Genomic DNA, 19,726 nt, shown 5'->3' with positions numbered 1-19,726 from the left:
ACCCTTGTTTCTACCCCTTGCCATATTCTGGGCAGATCTAGAATCTAAATAAGCTAAATAAGATGCATCACCACTAGGATACTTTTCATGATATTGTCAGGCTGGCAGAGTCCATGTATGGAATGCTGAATTAGTCAGAACTTCTCTGGAAAAAAGTGTTGAATTAGTAAGTCCTGACAGAATAGCCCTCTGAGGCATAATATCCAGTGATCTTAGCCTGCATTATTTATTGACTAGCTGGGAGTTTGTGTTCTTAAAATTTTATTGATATGACACAGGGTCATCTAAGAAAGTTGTAACCACAAGGATAGCTCCCTAGGCCAGATAATTACATTCCAAATGCACATTTTCATATTACTAAGGGTGTCTCAAGGGCAGAACTGGGGCCCCAATATCCTTTCTCTATAATATCTTGGGGGCAGATAACATGGACTAGGTCTTTATAAGACCATCACTCTCTCCCAGGATAGAGAAAATGGAAGTGGGGAAAAATCCTCCATGCAGAATTAATTTTTTTCCATGAAGATCCTAAAGTCTTTATTCTGAGCCAGGTTTTGCTTCAGGCTGCTTATATGCCAGGAAGATAACCTGTGCACTGGATTGAATTTGGGCATATCGAGTACTTACAGGAGGCAGAGCTTAGGAACTAAATGAATTGAAATTAATTCCCATTTATCAAGAATTCACACATGACTGGCACTGACCCAGGCTCTATGGGTTGGGGATATAGAATAGAGAGGAAAGGTTAGGGTTCCCTCCCAAAGGAATTTGGAGACAGATAAACAACTTAAATAACACCATTACAAAGAGTTTCAGTTTATCCAAAATCCAAATAATAAGAAAATTCAAATGATCAGATCTTGGGGCACATTTCCACCCCTCCTTTTTATGAAAGGTAAACAAATGAGAAATAAACTATAATCAAATTTTCATTTAAAAAGCAATTTAATACCATTTTATTCAACAAATATTTACTGAGCACTTATAATGTACAAAGCACTATTTGTTCTCTGTGTAATGACAAAATACAAAGATGAAGATATGGTCATTGTTCTCAAGAAGTTTATAATATAGTACAAGTATTATTACACATAAAATAGAATACATATTATGTAGAATAAAGAAGACAGTGCTCTATACATAGAAGATTCTCCAAATGTTTGTGGGTGATATAAGACAGAATGTGATTAAGAGAAATAAGCAAAGTGGCTTGGAATTTCAAAGCAAAGTACAGTGGAAAAAGTGCCGGGAGACTTGAGTTCAAATTCTAGTTATGCCATTTACTATTATTTATCTTTTCTGGGCCTCAGTTTCTTAATCTATAAAATGAGAGGGGTCAACTAGTTGGAATCTAAGATCCTTTCTTTGTTTCTATTATCCTTTGGAGGATCAGATAAAGCTTTAGAATATATTTCTAGAAATGAAGAAAGTTGAAAAAAAGAGAAAGGAAAAAAGAAGGAAAGTAGAAATGAATGTTTGAGCCTATAGTTTGACTAGAAAAAGAAAGAGAAGGGGCAAAGAAGAGATGATTTAGATTGTAAAAACTAGGGACTAATAACAACTTGTATTTCTGTATCATCTGAAGGTTTACAAAGTACTATAATTTTTGGAACCTTGCTATATAGACATTATATGCATCATTACCTCTATTTTTCATATGATCAGATATGACTATACAAGGGTCACATAGTTTGCTAATAGGGCTCAAAGCTCATCTTTGAACCCAGGTCTTTTGACTCAAAGTCTTGTGATTTTTCTACTAAATCATGTTTCCTCTAGTATACCCAATTAAAAAAAATTGCCATTAATGGTCTAAAGTAGCATGCTCATATATTCTTGGCACAATCCAAATGACCAGTCTGTTTGTACAAGAGAAACTGTCCAAAATTTATACCAACCTTTCCATAAGAACCATCTGCCAATAACTTCAGTGACCTTTCTTTTTTATTTTAAAATGCCCAGCTAAGCTTGACTCATGAATTAAAATGAGAGATTAATGTATATTAGTGAAAAAGCATTTGTCTCTGCAGTATTATCTGACCCAAAGTCAGTCATAAAAACCAAACATCGTGGAGGTTTATTACATTTCTTTAATATTAACATTCTCCATTGAGTTTAATCAACGAAGGAGTCCAGACGTGGTGATAATATTTTAAATACTACTTACAAGGAAGAAAAAAGGAAGCTTTTTTCTTCATTTTTCATTGTTCAGGCCATAAAGTAAAATTTAATTTGTCCCCATCCTCCTTGGCCATTTAGCAACAGCTCCGAAAATAAAGAAAGAAGTAGAAAAGGGAGATGTTGCTAAAAAGAGGATGCCAAAGTGTAGCATGGCAAAAATGATACTAAATTCACTCATTGTGGGGTCCAGCTGGACAATGGCAGCTATTGCATATTTGGAGTTGACTTGTCAAAAGCTTGGAAGTCTACTATATCATCTGGTATAAACCTAGCATTTATAATAGCCCGCGCTAAACAGATTTTTTTACAGTATTCATATTCATTTAGTCAAGAAAAATATATTCATTTTTCAATTTATATTACTCAAACAGTATCATATCTTACTGAACTGGATGTTTCTCTCAGGATGATGTTTTGATAACATATTCTGAGTTGTTTTCTTTTGTCCCTTCTCTGACCTTTTGACCCTTTCTCCTACTTCTGTCCGCAAGTTTTTGTTTAGAGAGTGTAAGTGTATTCATAACTGTGCTCACTTTCCCTTTCCCCTCCAGCCTAGAATATACTAAAAAGCCAGGGAAAGCAGTAAAGTACCATTATTGCGGCTTATATTCCCTGGCAGATCCCTGTTTCAGCACCATGGTCAAGGATGATTGCCTAGCTAGTAACAGCCTGCTCAGCAACACAGTTTAAGAAAGTTTCCATGCCAAAAACTGCTAGGTGTAACACATGGCAATGAAACACTGTAGAAAGATTTAAAGAAGAAAAATAGTAGTTTCTAATGTTGAGACTTTAAGAAGATTTAATTGCTTTCAGAATCATTTAGGAACATGGAATAGTAATAGCATATATTACTTTAAATTTTGAAAAGTGATTTCTAAGTTATGTCATTGGGGCCTCAAAAAAAGACAGAGAGATAGGAATTTACAGATTTTATTATCCACATTTTATATATGAAAAAAAATCACAAGAATAAATTCAAAGAAGTTAAATAAATTCTTCATGTTTACTAAATAAGTGTTAGAGGTTCAATTTGAATACGTTTTCCTGACTAGAAACTCAGGTTTGTTTTTTTTTTAATATCTATTTTAACTTTTTTTAGAGTGTGGCTATAATGTCTGGAAGTGTGACTGTAAATTCCTGCAAGAAATCCTTGATATAAACATGTTTCTGTGTCTCTCCCAATACATTGACAATAAAGAGGCCAAGGAAGGTGTATATTATTTTTGTACCTTCTCTCCCTTTGGGGATCTGTGTGTTGAGGCTGTGCTTAGTAACTCTAACATGATAAGGGGCTGGGAGTTTAAGCTTCTGGAATTACAAATCTGTGATCATAAGGGCTTTATGATATAGTCTAGGCCAGTGTTGGTGCTGGTTTTTGAGTTTGCATGCCCAGAGGTAACTTCTGAGCCCCTCCTCCCCTTCTCAGAGAGAGTAGAGGGAAGAAGTACTTGCTGGACAGAGCATGCAAAAAATGTCCTTTGGGTGATGGCAAGAGGGAGGAATGGATCATCTCCCTTTGTTGGGGTTGGCACATGTGCCAATACTTCACCAACACTGGTTTAGGCTCTATATCCTCATAGTACATTCTCATCTATTGAATATTCCTTCCATCCTTCAGTGTTCAACTTATGTGCCATTTATTCTATGAAATATTTCATAACCCCCATGTGAAAATTTTTTCTCTTTTTTAATTCCTCATAGCATTGCCTATACCCCTCCTTTACACTTTTACTACTTTTTTACTACACTTTTACACTAGTTTGTGTCAGTTATTTGTCCCCTTTGTTCTTTTATTAGACTGAAAATTCCTTGAGAGCAGAGTGCATATCATAGCTATCTTTATCTAGAGCCCAGAACAAGTTCACCTTTCACATAGGATAGATAAATATTAATAAATGTTTATTGAATTTGTTGAGTTAAATTATCTTACAACTTCTGGGAGATTATATTAGCCAGATGTGAAGAACCCTAAGGGAATGGACACAGATATTTTCTTGGGGAAAAAGGGAAAGTAGTGATATAAACAGAGGTAGGAAGGCATAAAGGATAAATTGTACCTGCTAATTTTTCCTATGGCTAGTCCTATTTAGTTCCAATATTGTTGAGAGTCATTGTGAGAGTTATTAATTCAGGCAACTATCATTTGGTAACTTTTATGTTTGAAGATGTGTCTCACTCATGGAGCAGAAGGAACATTTACTACAAGACTTTTGGGAAAAGGGAAGAAATATAGTTCACTGTTTGAGTGTTCCACTTGCCACTATTTTTCATTGTCAATAAAAAAAATATCTTGGTAGTGGGTGAGAAATCAAAAGGATTGAAGAAACTCTGGCCTACTTAAACTTCAAGGAATGGAGCTTATTTAATTATGGTCATAATTAAGCATGGTAAATTAAAAAAACAGTTAGCATATTTTTTTGAAAAGGGCTACATGTTGTCCTGCTTTGTTTTGTTATCTGTATTTTATTTCAGATCAGCTGATCATTGCTGTCATCAACAAATATTTGTTGATTACATCTAATATAGCATGTATGGATCATTATACAAGAAAAAAATAATAAAAGACAGAGTGCCTGCCACCAACAGGTTTATAATGGTTGCAGAATTACATATTAAAAATAAACACTAGTAAAAAAGCAACATACCATGTGATAAATGAATAGTCTAGAAAAGAAATGCTATAGATGCTTAAAGGAGGAAGTAATTACCGAGAGACAGGGTGATCAGACAAGCTTTGTTGAAGTGCTGTGACTGGAATTGGGCCTAGGAGGCTAATATTAGCTTACATTTATATATAGTGCTTGGAAGTGTGCTAAGCATTCCTCTTACATGACTTAGTTTCAGCCTAGAAACAACCCTGAGAAGCATTTGTGTTTTAACCTCACTTTGCAGATGAGGAATCTAGGGCTCTTAGATGTTAAGTTGAGTACCCCACCAAAACTAGAGTTGCACAGTTAGTGTCAGAGGTAGAATTGAATTCCAAGTATTCCTGACTTCAAGTCAAGAACTATTTCTATTGCCTTTTGCCACCTTCCTGTGATGGGAAGAACTGAGCAAAAAATAAAGAGGAAGAGAAGAGGGATTCCACAAAGTCAAATAAATGGGAATATGTATGGCATATTCATAGGAAGGTGGATATACTGCCTGTGGGATGGAGTGGGAGATTTGTATAGGGGAGTATTGGGAGATAAGATTGGTGATGTCATTGAGATCGAAATGATCAAATGTCTTTGAATTTCAGACTCAGCAGTTTGGATTTCGTCCTATACACCAGTTGTGACAAACTCAAACCCTACATAAAGGTGGTTCACATAATAACTTTAAGAACCACATAGTAATATTATTCAGGTTTTGGTATATTTTATTTATTTATTTTTTAAACCCCTACCTTCTGCCATAGAATCTATGCATTGGTTCCAAGGTGGAAGAGTGGTAAGGGCTAGGCTAGACTTACCCAGAGTTATATAGCTAGGTCATAGTTGATTCCAGATTCGAACCTAGGACCTCCCATCTCTAGGCCTGGCTCTCAATCCACTGAGCTACCCTGCTGCCCCATTTTTATTTATTTTGTTAAATATTTCCCAATTACATTTCAGTCTGGTTTGGGCTGCACTCAGGAATATTGTAGGTTGCATTTGATATTAACACCTTTGCTGTAGACAACTTTGAGTCACTAAATGTATTTGAGCAAGGAGGAGACTTTTGAAATATTAATCAGTAGATGGAATGAAGAGGAGAGATCGGAGAAAGGAAGATCAGTAGTTAGGAAGTTATTGCAATAGTCTAGGAATGAGAAGATGAGAACTTTGACTTGGTAGCAATGTGAATGGAAAGGAAAGAACTGATTCAAAAACATCATAATGGAAGGAACAAGAAGATTTAGTGACTAGCTGAGGGAGGAAGAGGTAGAGAGTAGAGTGATATATAATTTTGAATCGTCAAGCCTGATTAACTAGGAGAATAATGGTGCCACTGACAGAAATTTTAAAAAATTGAGATTACTTACATTGGTGTGCATATTACACACACGAGTCTAATGTGGCAAGAGCTATATTCAATTTGTTCTTGATTTTTTTCTTGACTAAGGAACAAAATGAGGAGTGAATATGGTGAATAAATTTTGTTGCCTATTCAAAAGAATTGTTTAAGGAAAAATATTTTATTTTGTTTATAAGTTGAATTCTTCATTAACTACTCTAGGACTTCCTTCTCCAAAGTTATAATTATAATTGTGTCATGTCCAACTAAGTGAGAACATCTTTACAGATGATCCTAGCAATGTGTTTTCTATGTCTACTGTCAGAGGGGCTACCAGATATTGAATTTTTCAGATACATTAGTGAAATAAGATGATGTAGAGTATGGAATGTGTTCATATCTTTTAGGGATGGGAGTAGCAACATTAAGGAATTAAAAAATTCTTGAAGTTTTGAAATATTAGTTGAATATGAAGAAGGTAAGTAGTGGAAAACAAAGTTATCATTAATACATATACATTGGATAGATATTACAGATGGGCAGTGATCTAGGCCCAGAATGGAACAGAAGGCAAAGAGAATTATGTTGCCTTTGGGAAATTACAGAGTTTTTAATGACCCTCAGTGTCTCACTCAAACAGAGGCCCATCTATTTAACAATATTCTTCTGATGATGTTGCAGGGCTGTGAATCATCAAGTGCTATAATTTTCAAAGAATTAAAATTGTGGATCCCCCAAAGGGCAATGAAGCAGGGCATGATAGACAAGAATAGACTGCAATACATAATTGAACAAGATTGTATAGAGAACTTGTGCAATGGATATCAAAGAGAGTGATAGGACCAGAAAAGATAACTGAGAGATAATTCATGTGTTCCAATGATATTTACATAATTCCATAAGAACTAGATAAAAGCTCTTAGACCAAAGAGTAGATACCCTTTAGAGATTTTGTAGGAGTTCATGGACAAAGAGTTGCCTAGGATGGGAAGGCATGGACTTATTGAATATTTCACCATTGGAAAAGGGCCCCTATCCATGTACTGAGGCATCAACTGAAGGATTGGAGAAAAAAATGAAAAAAGTAAAACTTGCTAGAATCAATGTAGACGCTGAATCTAAGTTGGATTCGTCTGGAAGATAGTCATGCAGAATTCTCTTAGTGAGAATTTTATATGAAGAGTAGGACATGATTTTGTAGTAGATGATGGGGAGAACATTTCTATGGGTTGACTTTAAATCAGGAGCAGACTGGGCACATTGTGGCAAAGGTAGAAGTGTTGTCCATTCGAGTAAAAACTTTGAATGAGAATTTAAAACTCATGATTTGGAGTTAACATTTGAGTTTATCTTTAAGGGATCTTCTAGCTTTAAAATTCTATAGGATTAGAACTCCAGAACTGAAAGGAACCTCAGAAGCCCCCTAATCCAAATTGGGGGAAACTGAGGCAAAGGGATTTTAATTGACTTGCCCAAGTGGTAAGTAAGGAAGAATTGAAGCCCACATCTGACTATAACCCTAAACAAAACAGCTTTCAGAAAATCTCCACTATACAGCTTGAACAAGTGATCTGTTTGTGGCTTTAATCTGATAGTTCACATGATCATAGATGTACAGGTAAAAAAGGATCTTAGTGGTAAATAAAAATAAATCCCTCATTTCAGAGATGAAGAAACAGATCCAGAAAGGTTATAATGCTCAGAGACACATAATAAAAGTAAAAGCCAAGATTTGATATCTTGTTTTCTGACCCCAAATCTTGTTTCCTTTCCACTGAACCTTCCATCATGTCCATTTCCCTAGCCAGTATTATCCAGGAAGTCCCAAAGCCTGCCTCTAAGACTTGAAGTTAAGGTACATAGAGGCACTTCCTTTGAGGAGAAGAAAAGAGAGAATCCACTGGCCTGTTTGGTGAGAAGTAAAGAGATGGAGTAATATAGCTTCTTATTTGATGGAAACATTAGGAACATTCACATAAGTGAAATCAATTTTGTTTGAATTTACCTCTTTCCTCACATGAAGACAAAACCATTTCTTCTAAATTGGCTTTCTGAGTGCAAGCTTACAGAAGCCTGATCATCAGAGTGAATGTTGTTGACTCTGCAGCTCAGCTGCAGCAGAATCATAAGACTTTGGGTGTGTGCCCGAGTCCACTGACTGTGCCTAACCACCAGCACTGTGTGCATGATGAAGCCAGGGGGTGATTCGTCTTCGTTCATTTGTTTTCTATAATGAGCATAAACTCCCTGCTACATTTAAATAAAAACCCAATTACATTTCCATAGATACAGATGCCATTACCTTTTTGTCTGACTATAAAATGTAATGAGCTTCCAATGACTTCCCAAGATTTCAAATGAAAATAAGTGTTATGATCTGATGTTGTCCACTGACTTTTCACCTTTTTGGGGACCCAGAACTCCAGCATCCAAATAGATGAGTTTCTATTTTGATATATTGGCCAGTTTTCCACTTCTACTGCTTTTTTAAAAACTGATGTATAGTGAAAAAAACTATAACCATCACACAGCACACTGAAGGAAATCAAATCAAATCACATCAAATCAAATCAACTGCAGGCAACTGGAGTACATGTTTATGGGCTGTATGATTTTGTAGGAGATACACAAGGCTAACAACCTCATAAAAAGTTTAATAGCCTATGCCTACTTCTGTTTGCCTCAGGCTTGCAAGGTTCTCTTAAAAGCAATCTAAGCTAGAGAACTTTAGGGGTAATTGTCAATGGTTAATCATCAATTAACTTTTCCATGGCAATTTTGTGCTCATGGAAATGAATTAGAAATTTAGCTTATGTGATTTTTTTCTTTTAAAAATTTGTTTTAAAATAATTTTAGTTATAGGGGAAAGCAACTATAAAGATTTAACCAAGATATCTATGTTTATTCTTCATGCAGGAAAAAAATAAGTGTTTAGAATGAGAGAATTTTGGAGAAGGAATAACCCTTTGAGCTGATCAACTCCAATGTATTAATTTTTGTAGATATTTAAAAGTTTTATTATCATTCACAAATTTGTTAGAAAAAAGTAGAAAATATATTCATGGAAGATGAAAATCCCTATCTGTACATTTTCCTCTGCTGAGAGAAATATAGATAAAAAGAAATGAATGGTTGAAAAAAGCATTTATCAAGGGGACAGCTAGGTGACTGAATGGATTGATAGCCAAGCTAAGAGATGGGAGGTCTTGGGTTCAAATCTGGACTCAACATTTCTTATTCTGTGACCCTGGGTAAGCCACTTAACCTTTTCATTGCCTCTCTTACTGCTCTTCTGCCTTGGAACCAACACACAGCATTGATTCTAAGACAGAAAGTAAGGATTTTTTTTCTAAAAAAAGCATTTATCAAACACTTAATAAATGCCAGGCACTAGCACACTTTTTATAGATATAGAAAAAGTACAGTAGATTCTGTTCTCAAAGAATTCATATTCTAATTGGAGGAGGCAACAATATAAATGAGATTAGCTGCAGGACAGATGGAAAGCACAGATGTGCTAAGGGTGCAGTGGTGGGATGAGGGGCAAGATCCAGAGATGCTTACAGTATATCAGAAGATGAGATGGCAGTATCAGGGGTGTCTTGAGGTTATACCTGCAAAGGAGGTAATGAGAACTGGAAGACTTGGGAATCAATGGATGGCTGATAACAAGTTCTGCTGGTCTACCATCTCACTGGAACAATTGCAGTTTATGACTTTGCTTATTCAAGCAGAATGTGCCCATACTCTTTGGCCCTATATGATGCAGAGTCCTGAGGTTGATGGCAGGAAGGCAAAGGGAAAGGGTATCTCATGTGTACATTGTTGGGATACTTTGCTGGAAAGCATCCAGATAGATTTTACAACAGATGAATGGTCTAGAAAGAGCTATTTAACCCATTCATTTAAAAAAAAACCCAAAACCTCTTACCTTCTGTCTTAGAATCTGTACTAAGTATCAGTTCCAAGGCAGAAGAGCAGTGAAGGCTAAGCAATTAGTGTTAAATAACTTGCCTAGGGTCACACCCAAATGTTTGAGGTCATATTTGAACCCAGGACCTCCTGTCTCTAGGGCTGACTCTTTGTCTACTGAACTGGCTACTTAGCTGCCCTCCATTAATTTCAAGGATGTTCAGTTGAGAAATGAAATTAGTGGCCAAGGCCATGGCATCAGTAATGGCAGAGCTGGAGTTTAAACAGCTTTCTTGTCTCCCACTTCAGTAATCTTTCCTCAATACTAGATTTACCTTCTTCGGGTGGAAAAATATCCAATTTACAAGTCAAATAATTTATTTGTAGGTATGTTGTATTTTGGAGATAAAGCATCATTCATTCAAATGTCTTTCCCAAAACATGATACTTAGAACCATAAAAAATTGAAAAACTGATAATAAGAAAGAGTTAGAGGGAAAAGGCAGAACAGGGAAGGAAAGATTTAAATGTACCAAAGTCACTTTACTTGCCCATTTTGAACCCGAGTTACTACTTTTGTAAAATGGAGAAGTTGGACTAGATAATCTATAAAGTGCCTTTTGTATCTACTATTCTTTGATTTAAGAAAAGTCCATTAAAAATAATCATGTAAAGGCACCTAGGTGACTCAATGGATAGACAGTCAGTCCTGGAGATGGGAAATTATGGGTTAAAATCTGGCCTCAACATTTCTTAGCTGGGTGAACCAGGGTAAGTCACTTAACTCCAATTGCCCAGCCCTTACCACTCTTCTGTTTTGGAACCAATACACAGTATCAATCCTGAGACACAACGTAAGAGTTAAAAACAAATGACGATAATCATCATAAAAATGATACCTTTTAATTATTTTTCTTCTGTGCAAGATGATCATTATTTCAGTTTCTTATAATATGGACTATACATGATATGGATTCATATTTGTAGATAGACATCCACACACAGTGGTAAAAAGATAAATTTGATTAGAACAAAGATTTCCATGCTCTCAGGTCTTTATGACAATATGCATGCTATTGCCAATCTTCTCTGAACCATCTGATTCTCTCTGCCTTCCTTCAGGCATCCCAGTGATTAATTCCTCTTGAATTTGTTGGAGAAGTGCACAGATGGAAAGTAAACCTTTCTTCATTCCCATGGCTACTCTTTCTTTTATAAATTGTCATATGTGTTGACCTTTCTCAGTGACTGTGCCAAATTAAGACTGTTTTTGAGAGTTTGTGAAGGAGTTTATATAAGTATCTGCTTAATTTGTTATTTCTATTTTATTTAGAATAGTACGACTTACAAGGAAATCTGGGTTTTGAATTCTACCTATTTGTCAGGTTTAGAGGACAAGGTCCAAGTAACTCATCAAGATTATGATCAGCTAAAATCCTGAGGTATTTTTACTTGTTTTGCTATTGTCTTCTCCTCCATCCTGTATTTCATGGTATCACCATAGGAAATAATGAATAATATGTCATAGAGGCTTATGACCTATGACAAGGAAAGAAAAATAACAGAATGAGACAGTTAAGAATAAAGTGGATAGGGAATACCTCAAGATCAATTAATTAATTCAAGTCAAATAATTTCCAGATACACTAGATCCCTATTAGTTTAAAGAGGCTGATCTATAATGTTTAACATTCAAAAGAACTGCAATATTAACCACACTAACTCATTGATCATTTTGATTGTTATTGGCTATCTTTTCAAAAAATCCATCAATTTCTAGAGACCAGACTTGAATTGAAAAAGTAAATTACCCACAGATTTCCAGCACTGGTGACCTTTCAAGGAGTTTGCCCAAGTGAAATGAATTTGAAGAAGTTAAATAATAGGAAGATACCATTTATTCTAAGAATATCATTCTTTGGAAGAACTGTTTTTGACATCTGTGTGACTTCATCATTTTGAGGAATATTGATATTTGGGAATTTTTTTAAAAGAATTTTATAAATGAATCCTTCCATTATTGGTAGATTCACTTTCTCCAAGCTATTTTCTTGCACTGCTACTCCTCAAAATCCTTATGCCTAAACAATGGTGTCAGGAAAATCTCAACAGTTTAATTTTCAGTCATTAACTGAAATTATAGCTGACAAAGATAGTGATTAGGAAAATTTACTTCATCGATATAAAGTCTCTTAAAATGGGAAAACTAATTTATTACCATCATTTTCCAGGAAAGTTTTAGTAAAAGATACTATGGTCAAATCTACTATCCAGGGCATTCTTAATAGGATCAAGGGACACATAGATTTTGATATCAATGGAGATTCTCTCAAATCTTCATTGCAATCAGTCTTCAGCTTCATCCCACTAAACATCCTTCCAGATCACATGAATAAACCATGCTTCAGATAACAAGTTTTTCTACTTTTCTCTTTCTTTTCTTGTAATTTGTTGTAGGTGTTTATGAAAAATGATATGGCCAAGGAAGAAAAAGATGTAAAGGGAAGTGGAGATGGTGTGGAGTGTGGAAGAGAAAGATGGAAATGAAGCTCTTAAATCTAGAGGTGGAATGAATTACTGAACAAATGAATAATGAATGAATGAATGAAATTAAATGGAAAAAACTATTTATTAAATGTTTGCAATGTGTAAAGCACTTGTTAAATATTTGGAATGCAAATAGAAAATCAAAAGAGTTTGCTTCTACATGGGACTCATCTAATGGAGCAGACAGCATATATAGAAAGTTTCAGCAATAAGTCAAATGGAAAGGTATATGATATTTATGGTGCACCAGCAAAACAGATGTCAATACAGTAGGACCTTGTTTTACATAAACTCAAAACACATGAATTCAGGTATATATGTTGTGCAATAAAAAAAATAAAGGGAGAAAATATATAAAATAAAAAAATAAGTATACAATAAATCAGTGTTATTTCCCCAAGTAGTGTAAGTCTTGAAGCAGTTCACCCAATCATGCTCATTCCTATCCTGAGAAGCTTTAATGTGAACCATTGCAGTGTTTTGCATCAAACATTAGCTCCTGCATAAGTCTTTGTCTGGAGTTCATCAGTCTTTGTCTGGAGTTCAAGTCGTGTTCCCCTCAGAGTAGTGCTTTTCTTTGTTTCATTAACTATTTAGTTATTAATAATGGCCTTAAATTATAAGAGCAGTCATTCTAGTAGTTTTGACAAGTCTAAAAAAAGTCACAAAGTTCCTGGATATATTTATGTAAGAAACATTTATTAAATAATGGTGCTCACTATTATTCACAATTTTTAACATATAAAAAGTTTTGGAACATATTGATCATGTAAAATAAGGTCTTACTGTATAGCTAAATGTTATTAGTTGTATTTCTACTGATAGAACCCTATTGATTTCTGATTTTAACCGATTTGAAGGGGTCAGCTTGGTGATTCAGTGGATTGAGAGCCAGGCCTAGAGATGGGAGGTCCTAGGTTCAAAGCTGGCCTCAGACACTTCCCAGCTGTGTGACCCTGGGCAAGTCATTGACTCCCATTGCCTAGCCCTTACCACTCTTCTGCCTTGGAACCAATACACAGTATTGATTCCAAGACGGAAGGTAAGGGTTTATTAAAAACAACAACAACTATTTGACAATTCCAAGAACTTTGGTGATAACTGTCTTTAGTAACTCTGGGATATTGACTTTACCTTGCTATGGAGAAAAGATGGTGGTGAGTGGTTGTGTTAGTGGCAATGATGATGGATCTGTTTTCCTCAAGAGTTACTCCTTTTGGATATGGCAGGGGGTACTGTAATAGATGCTATTACAAGAGTACATATAGTAAAAAGGACAGGAAGCCGACTAGGGCAAAGAGTGGGTCTTGCACTCCTTTCCCCACACCACTTCCTCTCTCTCTCTCAGCTGACTTCAAATGGCTTTCCTTTGAATGGTAAGATTTAAGAGGGTTTCAAGGATTGGTCCCATAATCTAGCCCTTTACTAAAATGGGTTTTATTCTTAAAGTAAAGGAAATAAGGGAAATGGAGAAGGTGAGAGGGGAATAAGGTTTCCCTAATCTCTAAGGGTTTCCTGTCAATTGAAGGATTCTCCTAAGGTGTTAAGTTCAGGAAACAGGGTTAATTTTCTATGGGGAGAACAAGGTTCTTCAGAGCTAAGCTCACAATCTTACTAGTTCTCAATAAATAGATAATAAGGAATCAAGTCTGTCTGCCAGATTCTTCCCAAAAGTCTCAAGGGAAAAAGTGCCTCAGTTCCAGCTGCTGGCTTCTTAACTGCCTCCTAACCAGATTTTTTTTGGAATCTTCTCTTCCTCTGGTTGATTGGCAATTCATTCAACATTCCATCTCTTGCTTTTTCTTGCAAAAGCCATCTTGTGCTGTAATCTTTTCTTTAGAGTACTAATTAGGAAGCAGGGCTGGTAATTTTGGGGACTCTGTTATGCACAGGATTAGTGAACACAGGGTTCAAGGCTGGTTTCATTGGGGTCTGAGGAGAGACAATGGATTGAGGTGATAGCTAGTGGTTTGACTTGCCTAGCATGTGCCACATCTTGATTCTCTCTCTCTCAGAGTGTGTTGCTGATAAAAAAAGAGACCATCTAGTCCAATTCTTGCATTTTAAAGTTGAGGAAATCAAGGAACAAAAAGGTAAAATGATTAACTAAAGGTCACATAGTATGTAACAGAAATGGGATATTCACTCTAGTCTGCTGACTGTGAATTTTAGATTTACTCCACCCTGCTTAGTCTTTAGAATTTTAGCAACCAGGAATGTATACACCCCCACTTAAGGATTAAGTGTGTGTGGGGGGGGAAGGTCTATGACCCCCATGTGATAACAAGTAACAAATCAGAAACAACTGGCTAACCTCCTGGGCCATCCAAGTTTAAGCCACCATTGGTACATGTAAGATGCAGGAAGTGATGTAAAAAATGCCTTTATATTTTGCATCACTTCCTGTGAAAGGATTCTTGGGTGGTGGAAGTTGGTTTGGAGGAGCTGCAGCATGAGACCTCAGACTGCTTCCCTTAGACTGTCATGTTGTGGCACAAACCTCCAAGGAGGCCCCTCATCTTGGAGGAGGCCTTGTGGCTGGAAGCCAAGGCCCTCCCCCCTCTTTCCTAATTTCTTCCTTCTATTGTAAATAAACCATCATAAAATTCCATCCTGACTTGAGTACTTCATTTGGATTTAGAATTTATATCCCTGGCGACTACTAAAAAAAATATTCAGTCTCAACCCTAAAATTTACCCTTAATATGACTTCAGAACTATCCATCTTTTATGATTACATCACATTGACTTCTGATATCAAGAGGTAACAGTATCAAGAAAGCAAAAGAGCTATATCTCTAAAAATCATTGATAGGGTCAGAAAAATAAGCTTATACTCTGGATCTTTAACAAAAATTTAAGACATTTCACATATCAAAGAATTAATCACCTTCTGAACATTTGTTTCACAGGCACATTGCCACAAAGTGGAAGTAATGCTTTAAATAGAGCCATTAATCTAAAATAGTCAAGGCTTAAAATAGGCAAGTTTGAATGAAATAGAGGTATGTAGGTAATCTCTTATTTCTAATCAATGAACATCTGCTTTTTCTCCTTCTTCCTTCCTTTCTTCCTTCCTTCCTCTCTAATAAAGAAAAACAAACCCTATAACAAGCATACAAGGTGAAGCAAGATAAATTTTTGCATTGACCATGTCTCAAAAAATGTGTTAAAATTATATCACAAGCTGATCCCCCTGAATACTTCACTCCTTTGGATCAGTTTAGTATACTAGCAAGGGATTAGGAACTAAGTTTGAAAGGTTTAAGAGAGAGAGATGACAGATAAAAAGAAGCACTACTTCCTCCAGGTAGAGCTATACAAGGGAAGGGGAGAGATTTGATCAAGGTCCAGAGCTGAAAGGTAAAGAGGAAATCCCCTTCAGTCTCTCATTTCTTGCTTTTTCCCTTGATAGATATGATCCCAATCTCCTTAGTACATTATACAAATAAGATGTTCAGTTTCTTCTGGATTAATATCTATTTATTCTTTTTGGTATTTAGGAATGGTAGGTTTAGGTTAGAGGGAAAATTAGGAAATCCCTAATTTCTATTTTAAACTAAGTTCCCCTCAGGGGTTGAGGGCTCAGGTCTGGGGACCTGAGTCCCTGATGAGATTGTGGGGTCAGACTGTTGTATTTTCCAGATATAGAGATGTACTGTTATTGAAGAGATCAATTGAAAAATCTTCTTGGGTGGATAGTCTCTTATCTTCCCCAAAGGGAAAAGTCTCTATCCACCACTACTGAGGAAGGATGGCTAATCTGATTTCTTCAGATTGATGAGGGATCACAACAGGTTGAGCTCAGCAAGATGCTCCTCTATTTTCCAGTTCAAAAAAGAGAAGAACCCTCTCTCCAAATGCTGACCCTCTTTTTTTGGCTAGAGGTTCTAGCCCATCCCCCCATTGACAGCAACATTTCCATTCTCTTCCTGAATGAAATTTTCCTCCAAACCAAGTCCTTGCAATGCAGTCTGTAACTCTCTCACCCACAATAGTATGTAAGTTTGTAAGTATCCAGTATTAGGTAGAAATAGTAGGAAGTCAGATAGTAAAAGTGGATATAGAAGTCAGGTACAAACTGTCCCAAAGATCAAAGAAGCAAAATTTACAAATTGCATCCTATATAAATCAAAAATCATATCCTGGTAATATCTGTTGAATTAGAGGAAGTCATTGAGACTATTGTGTAGGGACCCTTTAGTCCTATGATATGTAAATCTCAGATAAAATCCAGACATCTACAATAATACCAGTAACACACTAAATGTTACTAATAAGTTTTAGATGGCATAGTAACTTTAAAATTTTAACAACTTTGAGATAATTTGGATACGTTTTTAATGAACTAACCCCAGTGTGGCACATAGAAGAGTTCATCTGTTTTCTTCCCAGAAACCTATAAAAATGAGGTCTCAAACTCCTGCCTCTGAAAGACTGTTCCATCTCCATCAGGTCCATGCTACTGAGTGCTCTTACCTTGAATCCATGGTTACATGAGCAATTTTACCTTTCCCAAACTAAATATTCTTACTCACTTCTGCCTGCTTTCTTCCACCACCCCATCCCAATCTCCTTTCCTTTTTTTATCTATATATTTCCTGTGGTTTTTATAATTACATCATCTGTGCCTTGGTAAAAGAATGATTGCAACCTTACTAACTGCTGTCATTGTGGTCTTTCTCAGCAATTTCTTAAAGAATTCCTTACACCTGTTCCATTTTATAATTTCATTAATGAATTATCAGTTCATATCTTAGTTAGTACAAGAGTCCAACACTGCATTATGAGATAGATAGTATGTTCATGAGTCCTTTGGAATTGTGGTTAAATTCCAGCATTAGTTAATTGCTGGAATTTCTAAATCTAAATTTTTTTTTTAGTTTTGACATTATTTTTGTCAGAGTATAAATTGATTTCCTAGTTATACTCACCTGAGTACATAATTTCATATCAGTCCTCTTAGATTCTCTGAAACCATCCTCTTCATCTTTTTTTTTACAGCATAATAGAATTCCATTACATGTATCATAACTTGTTCAGTCATTCCATATTTGGTAGGTACTCCTTTAGATTCGTACTCTACCTATTCTGTTCAATTCCTATTCTATTCTATCTCTATTTGCTACCACAAAAGAGCTATGTTAAGGGATTTTATACATTTTTAGTTAGAATTTATTTTGGTCAGAACTAATACCTCTTTTTTTCCCTCCCTCTTATCCCACCCTCTCATTTCTCTCCTATCCATCCACTTTTCCTATTCAGTGAATTGTATTTTGTTTCCCAATTCCATATTTTATATTTTCCTTTTTTTGACCATTTTAGTTAAGAGTGAGGTTCAAAGGCCACACACTCCCTTTACCTTTTCCTCATTATTTGTATAGACTTCTACTTGTGTACCCACTTATATAAGACAATTTCCCCCATCCCTAATCTACCTTCCCCATCCCCAATATATTATTCTTCACTTTTTCCCCATTCCTTTCTTTCAGATCATCAAAACATGGAGAACCACTCCTAGGCTCTTTGTTTATCTAGTCTCTTATGATTCCAGATAGAGCTCTGAAAGAACATATGCCATCTCCCCATGTTATAACATAAATAGTAGCTTTTTTAGTCTTTTGGGATCATATTTATCTTGTTATGTTTCTCTTAACTTCTATGTTTGAATTTCATAGTTCCTATGCATCTCCACTTATATTAGCTGAAATATTTTGAAGTCCTCTATCCAGTTCCATGCAGTTGGTAGGAGATGGAGTTAAGATGGCAGAGTAGAGGCAGGGAAGCTCAAAATCACCATGAGGATCCTCTTTCTCCAACAAATTTAATAATAATGTCACAAAATGAATACAGGAGTGAAAGGACCAATGAGGAGTCAGAGTGAAGCAATTTTCATGCAGAGAACAATTTGAAAGGTAGCTAGAGAGCTTTTGGGTAACTTGGGTGAGAGGGGAACACAGCCAGCAGGAGGCTATAACAAGGAGTAAGAAGTAAGCCAAGAGAAAGCCCCCCAACCTCCACCCCACATCTACTGTTCCAGGTTCTGAAACTGGACCCAAGTCAACACCCAGACCCTGAGACCCTGCCTAAGCCAACATCAGTGCAATCTAATGCATATCCCTTAACGTTCCAAGCAAACCTGTGGTGGGTCCCAGAATTCCAGCCTGGGGCAATCTTTGTTGATAGCCTGCTCTGTGTGGGCCCAGAGCAAGGACAAGAGTACCAGACTGGGATTTTAGTGAGGACCTAAATTTCAGTTTGGGGCAGTCATTAGACTCAGAACTGGTCCCCCAGATCCCTGGAAGGGACAATCCCCAGGTGCTGGCTTGTGGGAGTCTGGCTGGTCCTTGCCAAAGCTCAAATCAGAGCCCCAAGGTAGGCCATTCCAAGGTATGCCTGACCTGATTAAGCCCTGAGTAAGACCAAAAGCCACCACCCACGCCTGAGGTTAGAATCTGAGTTATCAGCAATCTCAGGGGGTGATTGAATCAGCAATAGGAGGTGGCTCTCAGAACTCCCAGCCTACAGGTCATCATACTACCTTGGAAGAAATGAAAGTTGCAGAAATACAGAAATAAGGATAACGTATGGGTAGCATCAAGGAATATCTAAAGTTTAAGGGAGTGCCCTAACCTCCATGAGAACAGAGCCTACATTTAAAATGAAAGTGAAAGTGAAGAAAAAGTCTGGGGAAATGAGTAAATATCAAAAAATACCCCTAACCATAGAAAATTTTTTACAGAGACAAAGAGCATAGAAGAGGACAATGAAAGAAAAGCAAATAAATGCAAAGCTCTGAAGAAAGCTGAATTGGACTCAGATTCTGGAAGAGGTCAAAAAAGATTTCATAAATCAATTAAGAGAGGTAGAGGAAAAATGGGGAAGAGAAATGAAAATGATGCAAGAAGAAATGGGCCAAAGGAGAAAGGAGACTCAAAAACTCATGGGAGAAAATAATTTCTTAAAAATTAGAATTAGGAAAATAGAAGCTAAAGACTTTGTGAGGCATCAAGAAATAATAAAACAAAATAAAAAATGAAAAAAAAAAAACAGAAGAAAATGTGAAATATTTCATTGAAAAAAAACAACTGACCTAGAAAATACATCC

The sequence above is a fragment of the Monodelphis domestica genome, chromosome 1 (assembly GCF_027887165.1).
Source record: "Monodelphis domestica isolate mMonDom1 chromosome 1, mMonDom1.pri, whole genome shotgun sequence".
Lineage (NCBI taxonomy): Eukaryota > Metazoa > Chordata > Mammalia > Didelphimorphia > Didelphidae > Monodelphis > Monodelphis domestica.
Note: the sequence above shows the minus strand (reverse complement) of the source record.